The following is a 21,463-nucleotide window of genomic DNA, read 5'->3' as shown; positions in this document are numbered from 1 at the left end:
ACAGATTTCCTGGCAAAGGGTACCACAATTACAGGAGCCTATTTTGCTTCATTTTGAGAAAATTAAGGGAAGCTATCAAAATAAAGAGGCGGGGAAGATCAGCAAAGGTACCCTCCTCCTGCAGGAAAAGGCTTCGGTCCACAACTCGCATGTCGCCAGATCAGAAGCACTGGCGTGTGGTTATGAAATCCTTACTCATCCTCCCTACTCACCTGATCTTGCACCCTCTGACTTTCACCTCTTCCCAACCATGAAGTTGTTTTTGAAAGGAAAGGGTTTCCCAGATGATGCAGCCTTGATTTCTGAAGTCACGTCGTGGTTGGAGGACCAACCTGGGGTGTTCTACAAAAACGGTCTCCAGAGCTGCATCAAACGATGGGAGAAATGCATAACTCTGGGTGTTTCCTATGTATAGTAAGACTAATAACTGTGCCAAGTTTCGTTGCTCTACTTCTATGGGAAGTGGGTCAGAGGCATTACTTATTGCACGCCCCTCGTATATATAGAAAGAGTTTTGTGTTTGCTATAAGCTTTTTACGCAAACATTATGCAAGTCCGTCAGGGTCGTCCGCTGTCGCCCCCGCTCTACTTCCTGGCGTTGGAGCCTCTGCTCTACAAGTTGAGATGTGGGAAGGCAAATTCAGCCCTGCGCGGAATAGCTATACTGGGTGGTTCAGTCGCCAAGTTATCTGCGTTCACTGATGATGTTACGGTCTTTGTGTCGAGCTTCCAGGACATCGAGGTCGTGTCAGAGGCGCTGGCTCTGTACGAAAGAATTACAGGAGCCAATATAAATCGCAGCGAGTCAGTCAGACTGCGGTTGGGCAGCTGGATGGATGGCCCGTTTTGGACCGGGTCTCCAGCTTTACAAAAAGTGGTCGGAGGTACGGTCAAAGGTGGAGGCTGTGGTCTACTCGTGGCATCCTAGGAGACTTTCCTTAAAGGGTATAGCCGAGGTGTGCGCCAGGTACGTCTTTCCTCTCATTCTTTACCGATTGGCCGTACTTTCTTTGCCTGCAAAACACCTAAAAGGTTCTTGTCGAACTCTTGTCCTCGTTCTTTTGGAACAGAGGGAGACACTGGGTGCGCAGACAGGTCTGTATTAAACGTCCGTGTGATGGAGATTGGGGAATACCGGACTTGAAGTGTCACCGAGACGCTGAAAGGCTGACCTTCCTGAGCCACTATATGCAAGCGTCCGCGAGCCCTTTGTTGGTATCCGTCGCAGGCTGCGGGAAGAATCTGCCTTCCAAAAAGAGTGCCGACCCGCGCTAAAACGACTACCAGGGTCCAGCGACCTTGTGACTGCTACCCCTAGGGAATTTTACAGGGATCTAGTGAATGGGGCCGCCGCCGCCCCGTTATGCGTGCATTTGGGTTGGCAGCAGATTAAGACCAGCTCCACGTGTTGGGCGCCAGATTCGAGTAATCTGAACAATTCAGAGTTCTCTCTGACCTGGCGATTAGCCCGAAATGCGCTTCCACTCAACAACATACAATGCAGTTCCAGTTTTTTGGAGTCACGTGCTTGTCACCGTTGCGGAACAACGGTCATAGAAACGACAGATCACGCTTTATTCGATTGCTGCGAACTTCGCCGGTACTGGTCGTATGTCAGCGAAGGGACGGCTCGCATCGATCTCGAGCATCCTCGCCCGATTACCGTACCCAATGTCGTTGAAAACGTAATGCCACCGTAGGACTGGGAAAGACTAATGGTCTACATTACGATCCTTGTATATTACGATCTTTTTTTTCTGATCAGGATCGGATCGCTTTCTTTAAACACCAACTACGGTGAAGATCAGATGTGATAGAAGAAGGCTGCACCGCGCGGCATTTGACAGAAGATGGATACATGTAGCAAGTCTGTGTGTACGAAAAGGATCCAAATTTGAATACGTGTTCCCCGCCTAGGTGTGGAACGCGCAGTTCCGTCAAGTGTAACAAAATAATTAGCCTCTTAGCTAGCCTCATCCCTCCCCAACTAGGAAGCCTCCAAGATCCCCACTCCTTCCTAACTGCAATTTTTCTTTTCACCCCCTCCGTCTAAATTTAACCCACCTGGAAGAGAAAGTAATCAATCCCCAACACCCCCCCCCAACAATTTTTCTTTCCTCCTTTCCGTCCCATGTAGAGGGCACTCCCACTTAGAGACTTCCCCTCGGGAGCTCAGGTTCCTTTACAAACCAAAGCAGAACGGTCGGTCTATCAACTAGACGGTGCTGGGAGGGTCCTACTAACCACCTTTGTATTTTTTATTCCCGCGCCCTCGACACAAATGAATTATTGTAGCATCATTATTGTTATCTTTTTTGGTTTTACACGTAAATAAAAAATGTTTAAAACAATTGGGTTCTAAGTAGGACGCCCCCCAGTACGAAAAGGTGAATGCGGTATTATGGTGAAAGAAGATACTAGCTAAGAGAAACGTTTGTTTAGTTCTGGAGTGAAAAGTTACCAACCGCCTCCATTTTCTCCCCTTTTGAGTTGGCCTTGTGCCTAAATATTTTTGTTCAATTGGAACTTATTTTGTAATTTAATATCTCAAAATGTAGTATCTGTCCCGATGCTTCCATTAAGGTAATTTACCTGGGTCAATGGAGGGGAACCTTCTGTATTGGGACAATTATTATTTTTGGTCCCAACCAGAGTGCCCCTTTTGTCTTCTTTTAGGGGAGCTGGTTTAACCCCACATTAAAAACGACCTTGTGTCGCATTTTGCTTTCGTGGGGAAAATAAATAGGAAAAAGGATTTTAATATGAATATCAATACATAAAAATACAAATGTATAGGAGTATATATATATATATATATATATATATATATATATATATATATATATATATATATATAGTAAGTATTTACTGCAAAGGTGTTCAATACGTAGGTAGAGCTAGTTAATAAGTTATAAAATATATATTGCGATTAAGCTACACTGAATAAGCCCGCAGAGTCCTAGAGTGGATGAAACGCGGAATATTCAGTTTAACTAAATCGCCATATATATTTTATAACTTAGTAACTAGCACTACCTACGTATTGAGCACTTTTGAAGTAAATACTTAAGGTTTACGCATAGATTTATACTTTCGTGTATTAATTTTATGTGAGTAAATGAAGTAGTTATATATATATATATATATATATATATATATATATATATATATAGAGAGAGAGAGAGAGAGAGAGAGAGAGAGAAAGAAAGAAAGAAAAAGAGAGAAAGAGAGAGAATATAGGCAAGTTTAGAGATCATAGGCTCTCTGTAGTTTTACGATTGGATAAAAATATCCATTTCACGTTTATATGCGAATTCTGTTTCTTGTTTTGCCGGATCTATTATGACGCTCATTTTCGGTGTTATATGGTTCGTGAAACGAACCGCTCCTTTTCATCTTTGAAAATGGCGAACACTCTGTTTAAGTGGCCATTTATATTTTATCAGATCTTGCAAATAAAGACATGGTCGAGCAGATGTGGACTGAGACGGACAGTTTAGAATATACAAGCTTTTTAAACTGGTAAGTAGACAATAGTCTATGGCATGGTTTTCCTGAAAAATAAAAGCGACTTAATGCGAAAACTCTGACCGCAATTAAGTTTTTTTTAAGTAAATATTGGACAAATGTTCGACTCACTTAAAAAAATGTCTATCAGTTATTGAGTTTTACGGTATATCAACCCTTAGTTCTTTACTTTATGCCGAAAACCTTACATAGGAGGTGCTTAAAATAGGTTCCTAGATTTTTTTCGTTTGGCCACTTTTATTCATATTACACATATGAAACTGTAGTCCCCTTCGAAATAATCTCCTCCGGTTGCAATGCACTTGTTATACCGTGGTAACAACTTCTGAAAGGCCACATGGAAATCCTCTTGTATAAGCGTGTCAATGACTTTCGTCACAGCCTCTCTCATAACGACAGCTTATAAGGTTTTCTTTGAGCTTAAAGAATAACAAAAAGGCACAGCGAGCAAAGGTGTACTATAGGGAAGGTAAGGAACTGTTTTAATGTCGATCCTGGTCAAATTGTTTCTGCGAAAGATAGAACACTCTTGGGACAACCTTCGCGAAAATTTTCGGCATCTGCAGATCATCGCGAATAATTGTGTGTACAGTTCCAATACCGACATTAAACTGTGCATTTACTGGCTGTAAATACACACGACGGTCCTCATCCATGAAATTCTTAATTTGGCAAATCAACTCTGTTTTCATGGATAAGGGCCATGGTGTGTCTATAGAGACAATAAGTGCACAGTTTGATGTCAGTGTTAGAACTGTCCATACAATTATTCGCAAGGAACTGAAGATGCCGAAGATTTGTGCGTAGTTTACCCCAAGGTTGCTCAGAGAAAATCAAAAAGAAAGACGTTGTTATGACTAAGATGGGATTATTGGGTCGTCACCCTTACAATAGTCCAGACTTGCTATCTGTGACTTTAGCTTTTTTCTTACCCAAGGAAAACCTTAGAGCAGTGTTTTTCAACCTGTTCACTGAGTCGGAACCCTATGGAAACATTCCACTGACTCATGGAACCGCTATGCAATAATTTTGTTGTTTTATGCAGAAAACAGGATTTAAAAATAAAATGAAACAAAAATACTCTTATGATTTTTAATGCGATTCTGTTTGTGTTTATTGTATAATAAGAAGAATAAACAAAAGCAAACTTTATTAATTTTTATATGTAGCGAGTTTGATTATGTAAAACTAGCATTTCAGCCCGGCGTTGCCCGGTGGTTTGGAGGTGTATGCTGAGCAAAAAAATAAATAATAAATAAATAAATAAAAAATAAAACGGTCAATTTTTTAAAATTTCACCCCTAGTATTACACCTTAACATCTATTGTTTTGGGCTCAAATAAATTATTAATCTAGATCCATGTCCAAGGAACCTATATCTAAAATGTCAAGTGTTTTAGACCTAAAATTGTCGAAGGAGTTTGGTAGAGTTCTCAAAGGTAAAATCGTTGAACTTTGACCCCTTAACAGCCAAATTTCTGGCCGAAAACCGATCACATCGATTTTCCCAAATCTCAGTAACCTTTATATCAAATTTCGAGTGTGTAGACTTAAAATTGATAGAGTTATTGCGTAGGGAAATGTTCACAGACACAGACACACAGACAGATAGACAGACACACAGACACACAGACACGTTCACTTTTATAGATATACTAGCAATGGGTGTCCGGCGTTTCCCGGGTGTTTGGAGGTGTATGCTAAGCAAAAAAAAAAAGTTCAATTTTTTTAACTTTGACCCCAATTATGACCCCTTAAAATTCATTGATTTTGGGCTCAAATCAAGTCATGAAGTTAGATCCATGTCCAAGGAACCTATATCTAAAATTTCAAGTGTTTAGACCCAAAATTGTCGGAGGAGTTCGGTAGAGTTCTATAAGGTCAAATCGTTGAACTTTGACCCCTTAATCGCCAAATGTCTGGTCGAAAACCGATCACGTCGATTTTCCCAAATCCCAGTACCCTGTATATCAAATTTCGAGTCTTTAGACATAAAATTGACAGAGTTATTGCGTATGGAAATATACACAGACACACACGCAGACACGTTTACTTTTATATATATATAGAGAGATTTATTTTATTTAAACAATTTTATTATACATATACATACCCAATTGTTTTAAGCATTTTTTATTAACGTGTAAAAACAAAGAAGATAACAATAGTGATTATACAATAATTCATTTGTGTCGAGGGCGGGGGAAATAAAAAATACAAAAGCTGTTAGTAGGACCCTAGCAACCCCGTTTTACTGCGGTTTGTAAAGGAAACTGAGCTCCTGGTGGAAGTCTCTAACTAGATTTCCAAAACTGAATTTAACATTCGATTTATGTGTTCCTTGTTCAAATTTAGAAATTGCTGAACCCGTGGACTGTACAAGCGGAACCTTAAGCTTCCGCGGAACCCTGGTCGAAAAGCGCTGCCTTAGAGACTGTCGTTATGGGACAATTGAGGGGATGAAAGAAACTATGACGAAGGTTGTTGGCAGGCTTACACAAAAAGTCTTACATAAGTTGTTGGAACGTTACAATAATGCGTTCCAGCCAAAGAAGATCACTCCGAAGAGAACTAGAGTTCTATAGGCGCATTATAGATGTTAACACTCAACTCATCTCTTTTTTTTATTTTTGAAATCACTACTTTATATTGTTTTTTTTTTAACGGTCATGCTTACGTTATTAAATAGGAAAAAATAAATAACTCACCTCTTTTTTTATTGTTCTACATGCTACTGTATTGATATATAGACTTGCTTAGATAGATATTTTTGCAGTTTAAACCAAAGGACTAGAATAATTTGATGGTATCTTCATTCATGCGGAACGACCACAGAATACCCAGCAGTAATATATTTTATATGAAAGAGGCAGTTGTGGAATTTCCACAGGTCCCGCTAGTTATTATTAATACATTATAAATATTGATATGGAAAGCACCGTGGAATTTTCAACCACGCCGGGTTCATCTTATATAAGTCCAGAAATAAAGCAAGCCTTTTGGTAAATATATTCACGGTAATAAGTTCAGTACATCAGGAAGGTGTTCACATGTTTATGTATATTTAAACAGACCTCACAAACCAAAATGTAGTCAAATAGAAACCAGTCGAGGGAATGCATTAGCTATTCATTTTGTTATTATATAAATACAATTTCGTATCCCCTTTATTGCAAAAAGTGAAGCAATTTATGTGCGCGTAGAAACGACTTTTATTGTCAGATAATAAAAAAAATATCGTATTCATTGTTGTGCAATAAAGGTTCTTGTCAAGATATTCGTTTTCTCGCATTCACAGCACGTACAAGAACATTCTCTCTTTAAATGATGAATGCTCGCACAATTCTATGAAAGTCATTATAAAATTTTAACAATACTTATCTTATGAACTGGGATTAAACAAGAAAAATAAATAATAGCAGATAAAAGTAGTTTCAATCTTTACTCAAACAAGGCTTCTTTTTTTTAATAATAATTCTATGATTAATATTTACACAGGTGGTATCTGAGACCCCTGCATAATTTGGTAAGTTCATTTTGCCACCAGAACGTAGACATTCACTAGAACATAAACATTCCTCTATCACCGGAAACATCGATTAAATTCCAGTGGGTGGAGGGAGAAATTCCTTCAAAACACGTCCGCTCAGTCAGGCAGAAAAATTCCAAAAGTGCGTCTGGCCTCTCTTTTTGCAATGTATCAATATTTCCCGCCACGTCCATTTAGCGACTTCCTGTTCGCCACGTAACTCATCGTTTAACGCAACGCCCGCTCACCTATATACGTTATAAGCCATTTTCTTTACAAAGACAGATAGTATCATCATTGTTACATCCATTAATCGTTATCAAATAAGCACCAACTTCATTATTTCTATCTATATTATTATTAACGTCTCCACTCATTGGTCTTTCTTTTTCATCAACTCTTTAAAGATCTAAGATGTGAACAGTAAATCCATACACGGCACAATCACGTTGACACACCGGCTCTCGCCAGATCACTGCTTACGCAACGTTGAGTCTGGCTAGTACCAGATGGGTGACCATTTGGGAAGGCGAGGCGTTGTATGTACCACGAGGTAAAATAAACGGTTAGGAAACTGGCGCGGTCTATCCTTCTCTCGACGGTAGGCAACCCATCTAGTGATGGCGTCACGATAAAAAATACCCTTGGTAGCCCTGGCAAAGCATCCAGTATTCAGCTACGGACAAGATTTGAATTACACTACAAACTCGTGTAGTGAGTTCAATCTCGGCTGCGGCCGCATGTTAGGTTTTTTTTTAATCCATAGCTCTTCCGGCTTCTCGTAAAATAGGTTGTCTCTATCGCTTTAAACACTTTTTCAAATCTGAACTAATTTTCCAGCTCCACAAATCTACTATCCGACAATATATAGAGTATTGTCGTCATATTAAGGATGATGAATATTTGTCGCATTCTATTCTCTATCTTCCTTTTTAATAAATAGGATCTCCCGATCGAATAATTTATAATATGGAAACCGGGACACACCTACGTACGGAAGTTAAAGATACTACGATATTAATACATAAGTAAAACAGTAGATGTATGTATGTGCGGCTTTGTGAAAATATTTAACCGATAAACTGTTAAACTAACGGTCACACAGCACTGGAATTAACCGGAAATAGTAATCATACACTATTAACTGTTTATACCGAGTAAAATCTTTGTTTGGATGAATAATGCGTACAGAAATATGTCGGCAACTTGAAATACAAAATGTTCATTTCAACTTGCCGACATGTTTATGACGCAAATCCCCTCATAATTTGAAGTGATTTCATTTTAAATCTGTCGATAGCTCATACAGTAAGAAACGCGGTTGGAGCGCTAAATGTTTGAGTTTCTATACTGTCTTTTTCAAAACTTTAGTAATCAATACTCTCTCTGTCTCTCTGTCTCTGTCTCTCTGTCTCTCTCTTTCTCTCTCTCTCTCTCTATATATATATATATATATATATATATATAATTTAATTTAATAAAGCGTGTATACAGCGATTTAAATAGCACTGCGAGGGGAAAAAAGGGAGGTGGTCTTGATTTCCGTTGATTTTCAAATATATATATATATATATATATTAAAAAAAGGAGAGAAAAATATACCACGTGTTCGAGAAGGAAAGCAAGATGCGCGCCAGGGAAGATGGATGTATAAATACAGGAACGAGAAGCCTTGGCTAGCGCCAGCGTGACGTGGCGAGGACAGAGACTTTTTTAAAAGCACATGTGTATGCGAAAGGACTTTGGAAAAATAATAAAAAATTCGTTGTTTTGGAAGAACCACGAATAAATGCATTTCATTTGAAATTAAAAAATTGCCGAATCGGATTTTTATATTTTTTCTTTTTTATTTGCGACGGTACCAGACGGTTAGTAGGTCCGAGAGGTTTGAATTGCAACGACACAGTTAACAGTAACGGACACGTTACACTGGACCGTGAGAACTACAGAAGAAATTGAGGAAAGCGAGGGGTGCGTGACTCAATACACACACACACACACACACACACACACATATATATATATATATATATATATATATATATATATATATAGTAAGTTATAAAATATATCTGGCGATTAAGCTACACTGAATATTCCGCGTTTCATCCACTCTAGGACCCATCAGGCTTATGAAGAGTCCTAGAGTGGATGAAACGCGGAATATTCAGTGTAGCTTAATCGCCGTATACATTTTATAACTTCTAACTAGCTCTACCTACGTATTGAGCACTTTTGAAGTAAATACTTAAAGTTTACGCATAAATTTATACTTTCGTATACTAATTTTATGTGAGTAAATTAAGTAGTTATATATATATATGTATATATATATACAGATATATATATATATATATATATATATATATATATATATTCATCGCCTATTGTCATATCATCGCCCTTTTTTAAATATGATTAATTTTATGTGAGTAAATTAAGTAGTTATATATATATATACATTCATATATAGTATAATAATATTGGTATTCTGCAGATTGTCAGGGTCAGAAGGCCGGGTAAGAAGAAAACTGAAACCCCAGAGTGGACGCAAGTAAAACAGTGGGCGTAAATCCATGGCAGAGCGGCCACAACCGCGACACGGCTGGGCTCAGATTATTTTTAGAATCCATGCGAGGTCGTAGAAAACACTAGCAGTAGCCGAAAAGCGCGAAAAAGGAAAATGAAAGAAAGAGTTACAGTAAGGACTCGCCTCGAGAGGTAGAAGAAAGAGGCAAAGAAAAGAAACAGGTGCAGTCAGGATTTGCGTGTGATTATATAATATTATAAATTGAATAAAAAAATTCTTAATGCGGCAATATTTTAAGTTATAAATTTATCATAGTTTTTACTTGAACATCTTGTCCTTTTCTTATTCAGTTTTAACAACTGGTCCTTTACTTCTCCATGTTTAAGCGAAATCATATTACATTTCATGCTCGCATTTTTTCTATTATAATCCATAATTTTTCCAGGCTTCCAGTAAATTCACTTGTTCTTTGTTTAATGTCAGTCTTATCGTTTTGCCCGGATAAATATAACATACACATAAGTAATAACAATGTTTAACGCTCGTCCGTTTCAATACCCCCCCCCATAATTAATAAATTCGTTTCACTCTATCATTCTCTCAGTTTAACGTTACTTCTCTTTTCGGGAGATCGGTTAATTGGTAGCAACAGTAGTCGCTAAAGCGACGTGGTTGCTATGGAAACCAGGCGTTTCCTATGTTTGATATGGAAATAAGACGTATAATTATCATAACAATAGATTTATTTTTCTTTCCGATTGTTTGATTTTATTTTAGGTGCTCGCCCGCTGGAACATGGATGGTTTGGTGAGGAGGGTGGCTAGTCTTCCTGAAGGATCAAAAACTAGACGTTACAAAGGGCGAACGAGCCCTTTTTCGGGTCAACTGCCAACTAGCACCGGTGTGTTTGTGTGTATGTATGTGTGTGTGAGTAAAGAGGGGTCCCGTAAGCTCTGGTGAAGGCAACCTTTCTAGGAGAAGCAAATCTCTGATTTAAAAAAAACATAAAGCGGGAGAACATTACCCGCATTAAGCTGGTCTGCAGTTTAACTTGTTGCTGGCTATCTTGCTCTTGCTTGTTGCTGGATCTCAACATTTTGAATCGGGAGAGAGATTTAGCTTTCGTACAAAACTAAGACTCTGTAACATCATCTGTGTACAGATACTCCCTCAGGCATTTGTTTACAGAAATGGTCCTGTGGTGATGGAAAAGTCGAGACGCGTGGAGGCATGAAATACTGGAAACATGTAATAATTGCTCTCAATGATCGTCTTCAGTGTCATGCCTGCTTGAGCGTGTGAATTTCACCAGTAGAACTAAAAAAAGTCATTTTTGGTCCCATGGACTTTAAGTGTCTGAGTGAGTGGCGCTCGTCTGACAAGACGTTGCAATTATCATATATATATATATGCATGTATGCACGTGTGTGTATCTGTTTGTGCGTGTGCGTTTATCCGAATGAAAAACGCTTATGGGAAAAGGGAAATAATTTGTTATAGAGTTTGTTCAAACTATTCGTATCGCTTTCTTGAAAAGATCGGCTTGATTTATATCTCGGAACGTATAAACAACATTCGCCGATTGTCGTAATCCGAAGTTACTTCATTTGTAAAAGGTGTTTTTCAAGAAACTGCAGGAATGCACCGCTGTAAGCAGATAAATAAACAAATATAAATAATTCAATACTATTTGTTTTTATTTTCAACTGTAGAGCGGCCACTCTACAGTTGACAGCTTAGAGAGTGGATATACGTTTCTACCACTGACGATGAGAGGTGCTCTCGAAAGATTCTGTGGGATAAATACCATCTACAGTTGAAAAAAAAAGAAAATAAAAAACATCTACAATCGGTTAAATAAAAAAATTATTGAATTATTTAATATTTGTTTATGTATCTGCTTACAAGGACCGTAAATTCATGTACTATAAGCCTTCAAAACACGTTTTATTCGTTAAGCAATGTTTCAAGCAAACCGTAACATACTTCTTATTTCATTTATATTTTTTTACTTATACGGTATATTAGTTGACTAAAGCGTATGTTGTAAACATTGCTATTGGAAATATGTATTGTTTAAACGAATGATGTTTAGTTATATATTTATACCAATATTGCTTTAAATAACACACAAACAAATATGCAATAACACTGAGATTATTATGCAAACATGCGCACGGCAGCAAATATATTCTTACTTGTTCAAGCAGTTCGTCTGAAAACAAATATTGTAATCTTTGCAAATGACAAAATAGTGGAAAAAGCGTTAATCAATATATTTAGAAGAAAATGCATTTTTATAAAAAGTAATGAAAAACATTAATCGGATGGATTAATATATTGACAGTATTTCACACCTTCGTTGAAAAAGTAATTGGAAATTTTTATTGAAAAAGTCATTTAATGAAGTTCGTGTATGATAATATCTTCACAGAGACGGATTTCTTATGAAAGTATTTGAGTCATGCAAACGTAAATGTTCATGACGGGGAAAAGGTTATTTTATTATAAGTCATACGTACGTTAGGGTACTGAATGCGTGACATAGACCGCAGCGTTTCCATAATGAATTTAACAATAAATGCTCTGGAATCACGAAATTATATTCATTGAGCTGGATTTGTTACCTTTATATAAACAAAAAACAGTAATAAAAATGTTTTTTTTAATACATTATAATAGGTATGTACAAACTGGTTAATGTTTCGAGTAAATATCAATATCAATATATATATATATATATATATATATATATTCATTTTTTATTTTTTTAATTCATCATGCTTTTTTTCTGTATTTAGCCGATATATATATATATATATACATACATATATATATACATATATATATATATATATATATATATATATATATATATATATATATATATATAGTACAATCATGTTGACACTCCTATTCTCGCCAGATCAGTAAAATTAAGCAATGATGAAACTGGCAAATACCGCGCAGACATAGAAATTTCTAGGTTGGCACCTGGGGGCGTGTTTAATTCACTTGGAGATATGCACCCGAAATCTTCGTGAAGACATGGATTAAGTGGAAGGGAATCTCTCATGTAAACACGCTGGTCTCCTGTATGATATATCTTATGGCAGCCATTGCGCCGACGAGGATTAGCAGTTGTACCAAAAAGGTGTTTGGTTCCACACAAAGATTTTCACTACTATAAACAAATCATCTGTGCGGATTTTCAAACAACTTAGTTGTTGTTTCCGAAGCTCATACATCGAAATGGATGGAACAATTCATCATATACAGGGTGGAACGACAAAGTTTTCCCCCCCTAAAGAAATAACACTAAGTTTATTAAAAAAAAAATTTGAAAACATCAGTTCAGGTAACTTGATTATATAGTAGAGCTGACATCTATTAAATGTAATTGCTTACAGCCTCAATCACCACCTGGATGCAAGTCCGGAATTGGGGACATGCCTTTCCTACAAGCGTCGGCTGGAGCTCGGTGAATACTCCCTGGATGGTGTCGATTAGGTTGGTATTGGTGTTATAGGCGGTGCTGTTAGTGATGTTCTCGACGTATAACCAAACGTAGTAGTTCAGCGGGTTTAGGGCGGGGTAGGAGAAGAGCCAGTGAGAGAAGAGTAAAATGTCGCAACACTCCTTCTGAAGTCAAGCCTGGGTCTCTTTTGACTTGTGGATCAAAGGATCACCACACTCTTCAGTGCGTCCGGGTACACTTCAGTGTTGAATTTCAAGCTGACTTCGAAGAAGTGAGGTGGAACTTGGAACCGCGCTAAAGAGCATAACCCTGGCCGGAAACTTGGTTTTCGTCACTCTGAGCACGTCCCTTGTATTTGTGACAATAATTTTTTGAATCGGTAGAGAACATTAGTTGTACAGCAGCGAATTTCTGGTCTGTTTCGTTAGACATTGTGTCTATTTTAGACATGATAGAAGACACATATCGCTCTTGGAATTTGTTGACAACTGACCAACTAGTAGATGACGCGCAACAAAAAAAAAAAAAAAAAAGAAAGAAAAAGAAAAAAAGAAAACCGGTTTTCTTCAAACAGAAATGAATCATGTCGTCTTTTCTATGAAGAAAATGTAAAATAAAAATAAAGAATGCAATTAAAATACCAGGAAAAAAAAACAAACAAACTAAATTTAACTTATTGCATAAGCCAACTTTTCAAAGTCTACAATTACAAAAAAGAGTTTAACTATATTGGAATGAATAAATAATAAAATAAAACAACTTAACGAAAATTTAATATAGAAAGCGGGGATCATCCGCTGTCTACCATGTCGCTGTTTCAGAGACTTAAAAAAAGGACAACTGTAAAATAAACGGCTCTCCAGTGGAAATTACCACTTCCCTAATAATAAAATTTAGATACAAAACAGTTACTATTTATACCCATATATATATATATATATATATATATATATATATATATATATATATATATATACATACATACAGGGTGGCCGAAAAGTCCCAGGACACTGGCCGAAAAGTCCCAGGACACTCTATTTTTAATATTTTAATGCTGTTAAATATGATTGATTGTAGCTTTTGCTAGCGTATCAAGGAATTCTCTAAAAAAATGGCACAAAGAACCTGGAGGCGAATGGAATTGTGCAAGAACAACGGGGGCCAACATACTGATCCCCTAGACCACTAAATTACTCTAGTAGTTTTCTGCTTTGTTTCTAATAAAGTTCTCTTTTTTTGTTGAATATATATGTTTTCTGTGTGTTTCATAAAAAAATACTGTGTTTTATTAAAAATACATGTATAGTGTCCTGGGACTTTTCGGCCACCCTGTATATATAATATATATATATATATATATATATATAAATGAAATATTAATATATATATAAATGAAATATTAATATATATATATATGTGTATATGTGTATAAATGAAATATCAATATATATATATATATTAATATTTCATATATATATTTTTATATTTCATTTATATATATATATATATATATATATATATGAATGAAATATTAATATATATATATTCACAGATTTAATAATAATAATAATAATAATAATAATAGATCTATTCTGCAAATATTCTGTTAATCAAAATTATTTTAATTAAAAATTCTGTTAATTAAAAATTCAGTTAATTAGCATATATATTTTTCTCTCTTTTTTGTTTTATTTTACTTCAGTCGAAGTTCTCAGAAATCAAGGGGCCCACAACCAGGGGCTAACACTTGAACTCTATATGAGATACATAGATATTCGAATGTTCCATTTAAGTTTTTATCTCTCAAGCACTGAGTTAGTAAAGAATTGAGAACATAGATTTCCTCTCCCCAATTAACCATTTTTATACGTTGTAGTATATCTTTCATGTTGGTCTCTTGGTCTTACTGGATTCCAGGACAAGAATTTATTTAGTCTAGTGGAGTATCCAGCTTCGTACTATTACTTGAGGTAATATCACTTGGATAAGGTGCACCATTCCTCGGAAAAGCTGTGGAGTAGCCGTAGTGAGGAGATCTTATTTGGGCTGCGAATACTATGTGATTTTGAATATTTGGTCATGGTTTACTTCTATGGAAAAAGTATCCTCATACCAGATTGTTCTGACTAACCCCTGTACAGAGAGACCTTAGACACTCGAGGATAGTGTCTAGTAGGCATTATATGTGTGTTTGTGTGAGTATATATATTTAGCAAAAATGGTATTTAGTAAAAACTGAAAAAAGTGCGAAATACTTTTGCAGAGTAAATATATACATTTTTCTCACCGATTAAGCTACTAAGCAGATAAAACGTTAATAATAATAATAATAATAATAATAATAATAATAATAATAATAATAATAATATATATGCATATATATATATGTATATAAGCATATATATGCATATATGTACATATATATATACATATATACATACATATATGTATATACGCATATATGTACACATATATACATATACATACATATATATGTATATATACATATATATACATATATATATACATATATACATATATATATAAATATATATGCATATATATATATGTACACACACACACACAAACACACACACACACACACACACACATATATATATATATACATATATATATATATGGGTGATCAAGCGGGCAATACAAAACAGTATTTTATAATCGTAATTTTTTCTAGAATGTATCGTCTATATACTTACAGGAGACATTACACTAAGTTTGCGAAGAAAAAAACTTGACTCAAACAGCTGTTCAATATGCGTAGTTTAACAATAAGACAAAGTTACATGCTAATCAAATATTCATAGACTTATGTTGGTGATGAAACGGATCAGACCAAAGTGAAGATAACTGTGTTTGAACTTCGAGACACCCATTATTTATATTACTGTCAATGTATATTTAAATATATCTCATAAATCCATATATTAATACCATTTAGTATTTTTACAGTACGTACGTGTGTCATGGTTTCAAGATTATAAATTATTCGCTCGATCGGGAGATGCTATTTATTAAAAAAGAAGGACAGAATTAAAAACGTTTAACGAACACTAGATTAATTTAATGTTTGTAGCATGTTGTCACATTCTATCTTCCTTTTTAATAAATAGGATCTCCCGCTCACCGAAGACGTTATGTAAAAACAAGTGAAGCATGCATGGTCCCCCATGAGTACAAAGTCAAAGAAGCATAAAAAATGACTAAGTTCAGCATTTTAACCTCCCCCCCCCCGCATTTAGCACCAAAAGTCCTCAGGGGACGTCAAATCCTGGTGAAAATGAACAAGCAGTGTTGTTGTAGGCCTAAAAATATGTAAATTTGAGTTCTGCACCACGCAAAAAAAAAAAAAAAAGAAAATAAATGACTAAGTCTATCATTTGCCTTCCCCCTCCCTTTTAGCCCCCGAAGTCTCCAAACACTTAATCTTCTTCTCTATTCTTTCTTTCTATCTATCTTCTTCTTCTATTCTTCTATCTATCTTCTATTCTTCTATCTTCTTCTATCTATCTATCTATATAAATAAAATGAACTCATTTTTTCCCGTGGGATTTTGACCTTAATAGGATTAAAAATCAAGATATTTCATGCAAATACATTATGCACAAACGGCAGAACAATATCTGAGGTTTGTTATAGGCTTATTAGTTCTCAAATTCCTCGATAATCTTAGATTTCTATACTTTTTCTGCTGAGAAGTCACGGCCAAAATCGGTTAAGATCAATGGAAGTGGTAAAATATTTTCTCTCTTAAAAATTCCTCCTCCCCCTGCCACCACTTAACACCGTTTGGAGATCGTTCACAAGGAACAGTTGAGAAGAGAACACCGGTTTGGCTTCGTAGTTCTATCATGTAAAGTGATTCCAAATCACTAAACTAAGCTGCAGTGCTCTGTGGCGTAGTGGCTAGGGTGCTGGACAATTCACATTATATTTTCACGTTCGCGCCGACCTACCATAGTGGTTTCTTTTTTTTTTTTCCTAAACAACTGGAATGGACTTTTCTTGGTGGCCGAACTGTTAACGTTGCAGATGTTTTTTTTTAAATTTTTTTTTTTTTTTCACACTTTATTTTCCTACTTTTACTCATGACTCCGGGTTTGATCCTTCCTACTTACCTACCATAACATTTTTTAAAACTCCCCCACCCCCGTCCCGGAAACAAACACTCGGGCAACCCCGGGTACCCCCGCTAGTATATTTATATTTTAGTTCAGCAAAATCCAAAACTTCTAAATAGGCATACGCAGAAAATTTTGGATAAATATTGTAAAACAGTCAGAAAAATGGAGTGTTTTTATTAGCCCTTAAATAGCCCCTGGGGCATATCCAAGAGTTATCGTGAAGTATAGACAAACAAATTAGATAGATATCAGTTAGTTACAACTTTTAAGAAAGTCTTACAAAAATCTAAGGCATCAATTTTGTTTTAATAAGCACAAAAGTCTCAATTTTAGCCATTTTAACCCGAAAGGCTCTCGTAGGCAATCTGAGTATTCCGGGAAAATCCGTTCTATTACTTTTTTTCATTCATATTATATTTAATGTTTGTAGAAAACTCAAAAAAAATTCCAAGACGTAATTATTGAGAAAAGTGTGGACAGACGAACGCACGAACAGACAAGTGTGAATTTACAGGCCCACCCTCCTTTTGTCGGGGGACCATATATATATATATATATATATATATATATATATATATATATATATATATATATATAATTTGATGGGGGACCACATATATAATATATATATATATATATATAATTTGTCGGAGGGACCATATATATATATATATATATATATATATATATATATATATATATATATATATATATATACGTCCCAACTCTCTTCCTGATCTACATCAATGATCTCCCAAAACATATACTTAAATCATTCGTTGACATCTATGCTGATGACACGACCATCTATGGCAACACATCAAAGGCTGTAAATGACAAAGTTCTCTCTAATTCTCTCTCCTCTGATCTTGAGCACGTGGTACAATGGGGGAAGAGATTGCTGGTCACTTTTAATGCATCCAAAACCAAGCTTCTATCTTGACATAATCAATGCTCTGATCCCCATCTGGCATCAATTGAAGTGGGTGGCTCTAGTCTTGGAGAGGCTCCATGTTTTGACAAGCTTCTGGGTTTGACCTTTACTCCTGATCGGAAATGGAACACGAACAAGAAGAAGAAGAAGAAGAAGAAGAAGAAGAAGAAGAATGAGAAAATGATACGTCAACTAATTACGAAAATGGTGGGATCCTTCTACCGCTCCAGAAGATATCTCACTACTGATGCAATTCTCTATCTATATAAAAGCCAAGTACGTCCAAGGATGGAGTACTGAGCCACATCTGGGCAGGAGCTGCTAAAAACAGCTTATTCAGCCTTGACAGAGTACAAAATAGAGTTCGTGGTTTAGTGGGGGATGCCCTTTTCTCTTCCCTGCAACCTCTCTCCCACAGAAGAGACGTTGCGAGCCTGTCTTTGTTTTATCGTTATTTCCATGACAGGTGCTCGTCTGAGCACCAATCCCTCGTCCCCCCTCGCCAATCTTTCACGAGAAACACCCGTCTGGCTGAAACTACTGTCAATAATTTTCCACCACTCTTTATCTGTGCCTATATCCAAACGTAGATACCATGAGCAAAGCTTCTTTCTTAGAACTGCACGCAAGTGGAACTCTCTACCGCTTGCTTGTTTCCCACCTGACTACAACTTGGACGTCTTCAAGTCCAACATAACCGCCCCCTTAAGTAAGACGCTCTATCAAAACCCCCAATAGATTCCTACAATACTATATCATTGATTACTGTACACGCAATAACCCTTATCCCTGAGTGGCTTTCGGGCCTTGATAAGTGGTGACCCCCATGTAATATATATATATATATATATATATATATATATATATATATATATATATATATATAATTAAAAAAAATGATATCGGGTTTGGCTCGTACGGAAAACTAGAATATACCTTCAATATCTATTTATATATCTATAAAAGCGTGTCTGTGCGTGTGTATACATTTTCCAACGCAATAACTCTGTCAATTTTCGAAATTTGATATACAGGGTACTGAGATTTGGGAAAATCTTTGTAATTCGTTTTCGGCCAGAAATAAAGTTGGTAAGGGGTCAAAGTTAAACGATTTGACCTTAGAGAACTTTTAGATATAGATTCCTTGGACATGTGTCTAACTTGATAATTTGATTTGAGCCCGAAACAATAAAAGTTAAGGGTTCATAATAGGGGTCAAAATTTTAAAAAATTACGGGTTTTTTTTTTTACTCTACATACACCTCCAAACACTCGGGCAACGTTGGGCTGAAATGCTAGTTTATCTATAAAAGTGAACGTGTCTATCTGCCTGTCTGTGTGTCTGTCTCTGCACATTCCCCTACGCAATAACTCTGTCAATTTTAAATCTACAGACTCGAATTTTAACATACAGGTTACTGAGAGTGGGAAAATCTTTTTAATCAGTTTTCGTCCAGAAATTTAGTTGTTAAGGGGTCAAAGCTGAACGATTTGACCTTTGAGAACTCTACCAAAATACTCCTCCAATTTTAAATTAAAGTTTTAGATATATGTTCCGTGGACATGGCTCTAACTTAATAACTTGTATTTGAGGCCAAAACAATAAATTTTAAGAGGTCATAATAGAGGTCAAAGTTAAAAAAAATAGACCTTTTTTTTTTTTTTCGAAAGTTATTCCCTCTTTTTGATTGTCTAGCCTTAATTTAACCTACGTCACTTCCGGTTTGGCGGTGGTCGTAACAGCAAAGACGTCAGGATTTTTCCCGTTCTGTTCCTCGTTTGCGGTACGAGTACGAGCCTCTTTCCTACTACGACTTTTTTTTTTTTTGCTCAACACCCAGCTACAAACACCCGGGAAACGCCGGGCACCCATGCTAGTATATTATATATATATATATATATATATATATATATATATATATATATATATATATATATATATATATATATATATTATGTATATTATATACAGGAATTTACATCGGTAGTCGGTACCGATGGTTTCAAGCCCGGTAGTTGAGGACTGCTCTTAATGTCCGCCTCAGGCTCTCTTCAGCCGACTCTCATCTCATCAGATTAGAGTCGGCCGAAGAGAGCCTGAGGCGGACATTAAGAGCAGTCCTCAACTACCGGGTTTGAAACCGTCGGTACCGACTACCGATGTAAATTCCTGTATATAATATACAAAAAAAAAAAAATATATTGCTCTTATTTCGAGAAAGGTTTTTCCCTAATAATAGAGCACTGTATGGGATTTCTTTTACTACAAAAAGTACAAGTATATATATATATATATATATATATATATATATATATATATATATATATATATATATATATATATATATATAAGATACCGTTGTTTAATTTCTTCAGGTCCCGCTAGTAGAAATAAATATAAAGCAGGAAGAAGACTCAATACTTTCAATATCATCGTCAATTAAGCTTGTCATGATACAAAACCTTTTGGTATCGCTTTCTGGAAAAGTGCGTCCGAATTGATATTGTTCGAGCGCAGATAAACCAATTTACACTGACTGGTGTAGTAAGGAGTTATACTGTTATTTATTTACTCAAACATAAAACGGAACTAAAAAAGTATTTGTTTAACATCGCTATTGGAAATATGTATCGCGGACATGAATGATGTATTACTTTGGTTCATTGTCGATGAAATAAAAATATTTGAGCCTGTCATAACTCACAAAAGCAAAGCAACAAGGATTAGTTATATTTTCTTTGGCTTATTGTGATATTTGCATTGAGAACCAATAAGTATGTTGTATCGGCTTAGGAAAGAAATTGCTTTCAGCGATTATATCTCCATTACACACATACACACACACACACACACACACACACACACACACACACACACATACACACACACACACACACACACACACATATATATATATATATATATATATATATATTAGTGTTGGGACGATTATCGGAATCAGAAATCGGAAATATCGGAGCATTTTGGGGGGTTTGTATTACTGTACACATAGATTCGAAAAAGTTGTCAAGAAACAAATATATAACAAATAAATGTTATCAAAGGCAAGATAAGTTACTTTTCTACCAAACTGGATATATTTTTCGTGTTTTTATTCAATTTAACATGTTTATTCAGCTCGAAAACCATACAGTGTTTACCGATGTATTGGAACATTCAAGATGGCGTCTGATTCTCTCTTTAACACGGTAAGTTTGGGAAAAGGTGTTATAAATAAAAAACCGGATAAAATACTGTTAAAAACTCGCTCAATATATGTTACCGTGACATAGGTTAACATATATTCGGCGGGGTTTTAAT

This window comes from Euprymna scolopes, chromosome 24 (assembly GCF_053919585.1).
Source record: "Euprymna scolopes isolate OS-2025 chromosome 24, ASM5391958v1, whole genome shotgun sequence".
Classification (NCBI taxonomy): Eukaryota; Metazoa; Mollusca; class Cephalopoda; order Sepiida; family Sepiolidae; genus Euprymna; species Euprymna scolopes.
This window is presented reverse-complemented; position numbering follows the sequence as displayed.